This window comes from Anabrus simplex, chromosome 2, assembly GCF_040414725.1.
Source record: "Anabrus simplex isolate iqAnaSimp1 chromosome 2, ASM4041472v1, whole genome shotgun sequence".
Classification (NCBI taxonomy): Eukaryota; Metazoa; Arthropoda; class Insecta; order Orthoptera; family Tettigoniidae; genus Anabrus; species Anabrus simplex.
The window spans coordinates 1,119,425,860-1,119,435,626 of NC_090266.1; positions in this window are offsets into that span (position 1 = coordinate 1,119,425,860).

Here is a 9,767-nt window from a genome sequence, read left to right on the forward strand (position 1 = left end):
CAGAGCCGGGAATGGGACCCGAGCCTCCGGGTGTGGCAGCTAATCGCACTAACCACTACACCACAGAGGCGGCATAGTCCATTTACTTGGTGTGTTTTGTTTATGATTGTTCTAAGGATTCTTCTTTCTGTCTTCTGTAATTTATCTGTTGTTGATTTGGTGTTCAAATTGAATAGGGTTTCACTAGCATAGGTTGCTTCAAGTTTAATAACGGAGTTGTTGTGTTTTGCATTTATCGAGAGAGATTTCTTATTGAAGATTGGCCAAGTGATACGTCGTGCTTATTTCAATTCAGTTGTTCTATTTTCTACAGGTCACATCTGGAATTGTAAATCCTGATCACGGTCAGAACATTGATCAATGATCAGACAATCAACCAAAAATAACATTATTATTATTATTATTATTATTATTATTATTATTCATCTGTTTACCCTCCAGGGTCGGTTTTTCCCTCGGACTTAGCGAGGGATCCCACCTCTACCGCCTCAAGGGCAGTGTCCTGGAGCTTCAGACTCTTGGTCGGGGGATACAACTGGGGAGTATGACCAGTACCTCGCCCAGGCGGCCTCACCTGCTATGCTGAACAGGGGCCTTGTGGAGGGATGGGAAGATTGGAAGGGATAGGCAAGGAAGAGGGAAGGAAGTGGCCGTGGCCTTAAGTTAGGTACCATCCCGGCATTCGCCTGGAGGAGAAGTGGGAAACCACGGAAAACCACTTCGAGGATGGCTGAGGTGGGAATCGAACCCACCTCTACTCAGTTGACCTCCCGAGGCTGAGTGGACCCCGTTCCAGCCCTCGTACCACTTTTTCAAATTTCGTGGCAGAGCCGGGAATTGAACCCGGGCCTCCGGGGGTGGCAGCTAATCACGCTAACCACTACACCACAGAGGCGGACATTATTATTATTATTATCCTCAAATTTAGCCAAATCGATCTCCTCTCACCCATTCGATTTAGTACTCTTCATTGCTGATTCGATCTATCCCACCTTCAAGGTGACCAAAACAAGAACAAACAAAACAAAAAATTGCCTCAGAATCAAAGAGTGCATCGGGCAGTGTTTAACTATATTTTTGCTTTTGCTGTGCGCTGCTCCGCAAGCCGATAACACGAGTAGCTCTGACGTCACCGTGCTTTAAGCGCTGAGTGAGCTAACCGCTCCATCCAGTTGATTGTTATTAGTACGTGCGCTCCCACACTTCCGTTCATTTGAAGTCTTGTTTATTATAATCGAGTGTAATGACTGATTGTCGAAATGGCTACCGGTAGTGTGTACGGCTGTAACAACACAACGAGTAGAAACAAAAACTATATATAGAGAGAAAAACCCATTTCCATAGATTTCCAAATTGAAGTAAGTCGCCTCGTAGGTTTATATCAGTTGGGTAGGATTTTGAAAGAGGACACATTAACAGAAGAGGAAGAAAGAATGAAAGTTGTGGATGAAAGGAAATTCAAGTACGTATGAAGCACTCAAGAAAATCGTTTCATATGAATCTTTCTTAAAGGATGTAGAACATATAAAACATAACATTCACACTGGAAGCCTAGAGAGTTATCACAACCTTCGTTTGAAATCTTCTTTGGCCGGACTGAGTGGCTCAGACGGTTAAGGCGGTGGCCTTCTGGCCCCAACTTGGCAGGTTCGAACCTGGCTCAGTCCGGTGGTATTTGAAGGTGCTCAAATACGACAGCCTTGTGTCGATAGATTTACTGGCACGTAAAAGAACTCCTGCGGGACTAAATTCCGGCACCTCGGCGTCTCCGAAAACCGTAAAAGAGTATTTAGTGGGACGTAAAGCAAATATCCTCATTATTATTATTATTATTATTATTATTATTATTATTATTATTATTATTATTATTATTATTAGAAATCTTCTTTCTTTCTTAATCTGTTTACCCTCCAGGGTTGGCTATTCCCTCGGACTCAGCGAGGGATCCCAACTCTGCCGCCTCAATGGCAGTGTTCTGGAGCTTCAGACTCTAGGTCAGGGGGCAAAACTGGGAAGGAGGACCAGTACCTCGCCCAGGTGGCCTCATCTGCTATGCTGAACAGGAGTCTTGTGGGGGGCAGGGGAGGGGATGGGGAGATTGGAAGGGATAGACAAGGAGGGAAGGAAGCGGCTGTGGCCTTATGTTAGGTACCATCCCGGCATTTGCCTGGAGGAGAAGTGGGGAAACGACGGAAAATCGCTTCGTGGACGGCTGAGTTGGAAATCGAACCCACCTCTACTCAGTTGACCTCCAGAGGCTGAGTGGACCCCGTTCCAGCCCTCGAACAACTCATATTCAGTGGCAGAACCGGGAATCGAACCCGGGCCTCCGAGGGGTAGCAGCTAATCATGCTAACCACTACACCACAGAGGCGGACTTCGTTTGAAATACTCTTCTAAAACAGTTCATTTCTCGTACAGCCGCTTACAGCTCAGGTCACTGATTGCTGCACTGGACTATCAATAAACTGAAAGCCGGTACTAAAACTCAGTACTCAAAATGAACATGAACCTGGGTGATAAATCAGAAATATGAGGAGTCAAGCGATGGGTGGAAGAAGGCAATAATGAACAAAATAAACCTCTTACAAACTATGTCCGACTCTGTGGTATAGTGGTTAGTGTGATAACCTGCCACCACCAGAAGTCCGGGTTCGATTCCCGCCTCTGCCACAAAATTTGAAAAGTGGTACGAGGGCTGGAACGGGGTTCACTCAGCCTCGGAAGGTCAACTGAGTAGAGGTGGATTTGATTCCCATCTCAGCCATCCTTGAAGTGTTTTTCCGTGGTTTCCCACTTCTCCGCCACGTAAATGCCGGGATGGTACCTAACTTAAGGCCACGGCTGCTTCCTTTCCTCTTCCTTGTATATCCTTTCCAAACTTCCGATCCCACCCACAAGGCCCCTGTTCAGCATAGTAGGTGAGGCTACCTGGGCGAGGTACTGGTCCTCCTTCCCAGTTATATCCCCGATCCAAGGTCTCACGTTCCAGGACACTGCCCATGAGGCGGTAGAGGTGGGATTCCTCTCTGAGTCCGGGGGGAAACCAACCCTGGAGGGTAAATAGATTAAGAAAGAAAGAAAGAAAGACAAAACTAACTATAGCAGAGTCTCAATGGATTTGTCACTGCCTGTAAACATCGCTCCAATACCTCAGCCTTCCAAGGCCGACCTGATAAAGGCGACCTTCTAATGATTTCACTTACAACAATAAATGAGGTACCGTGCAGCATATCAAAATAACATATTATGTATATTTATCATACATTACATGCTCGCCTCCGCAGTGTAACGGTTAGCATTATTAGCGGACATCCACGGAGGCTTGGGTTCGATTCCCGGTCCTGCCGGAAATTTAAGAATGGCAGGAGGGCTGGTATGTGGTTGAAATGGTAAATGCCGCTCACCTCTATTGGTGGTGTGCGTGAAAAGAGCTGCATTATCTCATGACGAGGACTCGAGTTCAGTTTACACGTTAAACAATCTTAGCTAACTCTCACGTAATTCTACTGTTTTAATTTACAACCTGATGCCCACATAGGTGCCATCAAGTTCCTTATGGTGTTGACAACACATGATGGTATGACAACTCTGTTCTTTTCACCAAATGCAGTCCATTACTTTACCCAGGAAGTGAACTGCTTGTAACAAATAAAACGGCAAGTTCTATTTGACGGATTTAAAGTTGTGAGTAAACATTCTTTGCCTTGTCATTGTCAACACTTCACGGTCTAAAACAAGCCTTGTAAACGAGGTATTTTTTGTAAACACATACATTTAACCGATTTTACTGCTTTTACATTGTCTAATTCACAACAGCATACACTTTCTTCATTCGTATCCACGATGGTACGCTCATTACATTTAGGTCTACACCAGGGTCAGCCAACTGCGTGTACGTGTGATGTCAGGTAACACGTCACACACTCTGGTCGGGCAGCGAAACGAAGTACTTACGAGTTAGTACTGTAACTGAGAAGTGAAGGCTAGAGGGGCGAGGGGAAACACGTCATTCGTAGGGGGAGGCCCAAGAGCTGCAGGTACAATGCGGCATGTGTAGTACATATTTCTCTCTACATATTTTTTGTAACGTAACTTTGTCATGAAGTAGCATAAGAGTTATAAAGCAACTTTATTTCTACATATACAAACTAAACATTTATCTGTAGCATTCCTATCTTTTCAACAAATAAATATAGATCTTTCCATAAAGATAAAAAGATCGGAGGGGTAGGTAGCTTGTTGCACCGTGATGTGCCCGGTTCATCCATACGTACTGTACCACTACCACCACCACTACGTATAGCACTGCACGTGTTTACTACAAAGCGAGGCTGTCTCTTCGTCTCACTCTACGACAGCGTCTCCCCACCTTCTGTGTTCATACGTCACATATGCTCTCCGACGTCACACGGGCCCTCTTACACCACACGCCAGCCAGTTGGCTGACCCTGGTTTAGTATATCCATGTCAAGATGGATATCAGCAAACGTCGTTCGTTCTGGCTCAAACTGATACGGACGAATGCTATTTACAACGGTCCGCCTCTGTGGTGTAGTGGTTAGTGTGATTAGCTGCCACCCCGGAGGCCCGGGTTCAATTCCCGGCTCTGCCACGAAAATTTGAAAAGTGGTACGAGGGCTGGAACTGGGTCCACTCAGCCTCGGGAGGTCAACTGAGTAGAGGTGGGTTCGATTCCCATCTCAGCCATCCTGGAAGTGGTTTTCAGTGGTTTCCCCACTTCTCCTCCAGGAAAATGCCGGGATGGTACCTAACTTAAAGCCACGGCCACTTCCTTCCATCTTCCTTGCTAATCCCTTCCAATCTTCCCATCCCCCGCAAGACCCCTGTTCAGCATAGCAGGTGAGGCCGCCTGGGCGAGGTACTGGTCTGCCTCTCCACTTTTATCCCCCCCACCCAAATCCAAGCTCCAGGACACTGCCCTTGAGGCGGTAGAGGTAGGATCCCTCACTGAGTCCGAGGGAAAAGCCAAGCCTGGAGGGTAAAAGGATTAAGAGAAAGAAAGAAAGAAAGAAAGAAAGAAAGAAAGAAAGAAAAAAGAAAGAAAGTCAGAATAAGTCCACTAACATTGGCAATAGAAGAACGCGGCAGTAGCAGATGGGGCGTCCGAGTTTGTGCAGTATTAAGACTGCCAAGTGCAGCGCAATGACGTCACGAGCAGTTACTGCTTCCGCTCGTAAGTTGAGAACGGTTGGACGGACAGGCACCGGATTAATGATATTGTTATCCGACTCGTTAGCTGAATGGTCAGCGTTCTGGCCTTCGGTCCAGAGGGTCCCAGGTTCGATTCCCGGCCGGGTCGGGAAATGGCCTAGGGGCTGGGTGTTTGTGCTGTCCCCAACATCTCTACAACTTACCCACCACACATAACACTATTATCCACCACAATAACACGCAGTTATCTACACATGGCAGATGCCGCCTACCCTCATCGGCTAGAAATAGCCACACGAAATTATTAATGATATTGTTATTAAATTCCCGTACTACATATCAGTGAATAACGAAATATGTGTTTTAGTTTTGTGTTCTTCTTTCAGTATTCTTCTGTGACGCCACATTTCAAAAGCTTCTGTTCTCTATTTTCTGAGCTAGTTATCGTCCATGTTTTACTTTCTGTGACGCCACATTTCAAAAGCTTCTGTTCTCTATTTTCTGAGCTAGTTATCGTCCATGTTTTACTTCTATACAATGCCACGCTGTTTCTAATTCCTATGTGTGTTTCGAATTGAGCAAACTTATCTCCTTAAGAAAGGCCTTTCTAACCTGTGCTAGTCTGCATGCTACGTCCTCCTTACTTCTGCCATCATTAGTTATTCACATACTTCCTTGAATACTTCATTTCCTAATCTAATATTTCTTCACTTTGTTCGACTGCACTTCATTACTTTTGTTTTGGACTTACAGTGGGTCACTTTAATATTCAGACAACACCAATGATGGAATGTTTCCTACCGAACTCGATAGCTGCAGTCGCTTAAGTGGGGCCAGTATCCAGTAATCGGGAGATAGTGGGTTCGAGCCCCACTGTCGGAAGCCCTGAAGATGGTTTTCCGTGGTTTCCCATTTTCACACCAGGCAAATGCCGCGGCTGTACCTTAATTAAGGCCACGGCCGATTCCTTCCAATTCCTAGGCCTTTCCTATCCCATCGTCGCCATAAGACCTATCTGTGTCGGTGCGACATAAAACAAATAGCGAATAATGGCGGGAATGCTTCCTGACATAATGCGTTCGCAAACAAATGTATATACAACAAACACACGTTCAAAAATTCATGAGTATATACCCCACGCACCACAACAAAATTAAATGTCAGGCGAATTGGTGAAGTGTTCTGATAGTGATAGAAAAGGAAATCATGAGATACTACACATCACTTTACTATTCGGACACGTTGCCGTTACTCCATTTGCACGTGACTACCTTACTCAATTGCGGCAAGGGAGAAACGTAAGGAGTAGGATACGTTTCCCTAAACTTCACTGCTGTCCGACTCGTTGGCTGAATGGTCAGCGTACTGACCTTCGGTTCAGAGGGACCCGGGTTCGATGTCGGGTCGGGGATTTTAACCTTAATTGGTTAATTCCAATGGCCCGGGGGCTGGGCGTTTGTGCTGTCCCCAACATCCCGGCAACTCACACACCACACATAACACTATCCTCCACCACAATAACACGCAGTTACCTACATATGGCAGATGTCGCCCACCTCATTGGCAGATGTCGCCCACCTCATCGGAGGGTCTGCCTTACAAGGGCTGCACTCGGCTAGAAATAGCCGCACGAAATAAAATAAAACTTCACTGCAGAAACACGTTTGAGCAGCGTCAACTGGTTGTTCTCCACGATGCAAAGGGGCGTAATTGCAGAGATATTGCGCAAATGTTGTGTATGAGTAGAGGCATGATTTTTTCGCATTAATTTTTGAACGATTTCGCGGGAAGGATACTAATTTTCGCGTTATTTCGCGAAATAGATATTTCCGTATCGCTTTAATTTCGCTTTAATTAAATTCTAAAAGTAATCATTAAAGGTTTAATTACTATCACTGATCGTAATTGTGGAGATTTAATTGATAGATTATACATATCTGGTACATACTTTTGAAGCCATTTCCGGACTGCAGGGTCGTCTACCTTCTCCAGCTTTGAGTGGCATGGCTGTTGTTTTGTGAATAAATTCTATTTTTTTCACTCCTAGCTTTCTTTTGCATATCTAGTGAGACTTCTATTGTTGCCTGCCGTTTCACTGTTGGAGTGCTAAATTTACGTTCTGAATGTTCCTTATTTTTAAAACAAAGTTTTCAGACAGTATCTTCTTTTTCCCACTCGATACGAACGTTACAAAATTTACACATTAAAATATTGCTTTCCGAAACGTATAAACCTTCACTCGCAAAATGTTTAGCTCTGCTGTGCACCGTAACACTTGTCAAGCGACCCATCTTCACTACTGTCTGTGATCACTTTCTTAATTTTACCTGACCACGAAGCCGAAATACACCAATCAATTGTGCTGCGTGTAGACGTCATTAGGGATTCCAGGATTGCACAATGCCGTGAGGAGACAGGCTGGGGTGGGATTACTAGCCACCACAAGAACAACAAACCAAACATTTCGTTTGGCAAGAAACCTGGAGCCAACAACTTTTCTTTGATGCCATGTCTTAAAGAGATTTTCCAGGACATTAATGATAACATATTTCTCTCCTGTTGATGAATTTTTTTCGCTCTACCTTTTCTTTTCATACATAATCTTGGAACAAAATGTCAAGCTCGTTATTCACTACAGATTTCGCTGTAATATCGCGCTTATCGCGAAATAATTGAATTTCGCTTTAAAATGGCCTTATCGCTTTAATTCGCTTTAATTCGCGAACATAATTTCCATATTTTCTTAAGCACAAACATATGATTCGTAAAGATATCGCAAAATCGCTTCAAAATATTTTTTGTCGCGTTTATCGTTAATGCGAAAAAATCATGCCTCTATGCATGAGTAAGAGTACTGCCAATGACATTGTGCGGCGATTTAAAGAAGAGGACAGGATTGCGTCTGAACCGCAAAACGGGTCAACTGAAAGAGCTAACTGATCGTGGAGAGAGACTTCTCTTAAGAAAAATAGGGAACGATCCTAAACTGAGTGTGCCACAACCTGCACGGGAATTAGAAGAAGAAGCTGGTAAACCAGTGCACCCTGAAACTGTGCGCAGGACTCTTCGAAAGGCCAGATATAACGGGAGGGTGTCGAGGAAAAAGCCATATATCAGTGAAGTGAACCGAAGTAAAAAATGAAGTTTGCCTTGTAATATGTACACAAGGACACAGGATGGTGGAAACATGTGTTATTTTGTGATGAGAGCAAATTTAATATTTATAGATCGGATGGGAGGAGAATGGCTTGGTGCAAACCAAATGAAGAATTAAAACCGAAACATTTGCAACCAACTGTCAAACATGGAGGCGGGAATGCAATGGTATACGCGTGCTTTTCTTCCGCTGGTGTGGGTGAAATGTCGTTTATTGAACATACAATGGACCCTAAACAGTATCTAGCCATCCTGAAGCAGAATTTACACCAAAGTGCAACAAAGCTTGGGATAAGGGACATTTTTCATTTCTATCAAGATAATGAAAGCTTGGAATGTCCGAATGTGGCTGTTGTTGAACTGCCTAAAGGTGCTTGAAACTCCACCCCAGATCCCGGATCGCAATCCCATTGAGAATTTATGGAGTGAACTTGACAAGAGAGTGAAGAATTCCAGGATAACGTCAAAGAAGGAACTGCAACGAAACCTTATACCAGAATGGGCTAATATTATCCCTAAGGACACGGAAAAGTTAGTTTGTTCTATGCCACAACGACTGAAAGCCGTGGCAATGCCGCCAAGTACGCTACAGTTTCGGTCATTATGATCCTTGTGTCCGAATATTAAAGTGGTTTTGTTATGTGATAAAGTGACGACTTATTTTTTATCTACATGTCATTTTTGTTCTGTGACACTTGTATTATTATGTAACCATAGTGGAAACATTGGGGTTTTGTATTGTCAAACTTTCTTTTCTGTATGTATAAAAAAATACAAATATAATGTTCAGATTGTCACATGTCATATGGTGACTCACTGTATGTATTTTCATCTTGTACTCCTTCTCCAGGACCGTGTCGTACCATTCAGCAATTTCTACAGATCTTCTGCAGATTCAGGTAAAATAACCATATCATCGGCAAATTTCAAAGTTTTGATTTCCTCTCCTTGGAATATCATTCCCTTTCCAAATTCTTCTTTGATTTCCTCTACCGCCTATTCTATATAAATACTGAAAAGGAGGGGGAAATTGCAGCCTTGCCTCACTCCTTTTTAGATTGCTGCTTCTTTTTCGAAGTCTTCGATTCTTATTACTGCAGACTGATTTTTATACAGATTGTAGATAATTCTTCTTTCTCGGTATCTAATCCCGACCACCTTCAGAATCTCAAATAGCTTGGTCCATTAAACATTATCGAATGCCTTTTCTATATCTACTAAATAATAATTAACGCTTATTTAAGGCAGTTATCATTTTGGATGTACCGGGCTAGTTGGCCGTGCGGTTAGGGGCGCGCAGCTGTGAGCTTGCATCTGGGAGATAGTGGATTCGAATCCCACCGTCACCGAGCTCGATAGCTGCAGTCGCTTAAGTGCGGCCAGTATCCAGTAATCGGGAGAGAGTGGGCTCGAACCCCACTGTCGGCAGTCTTGAA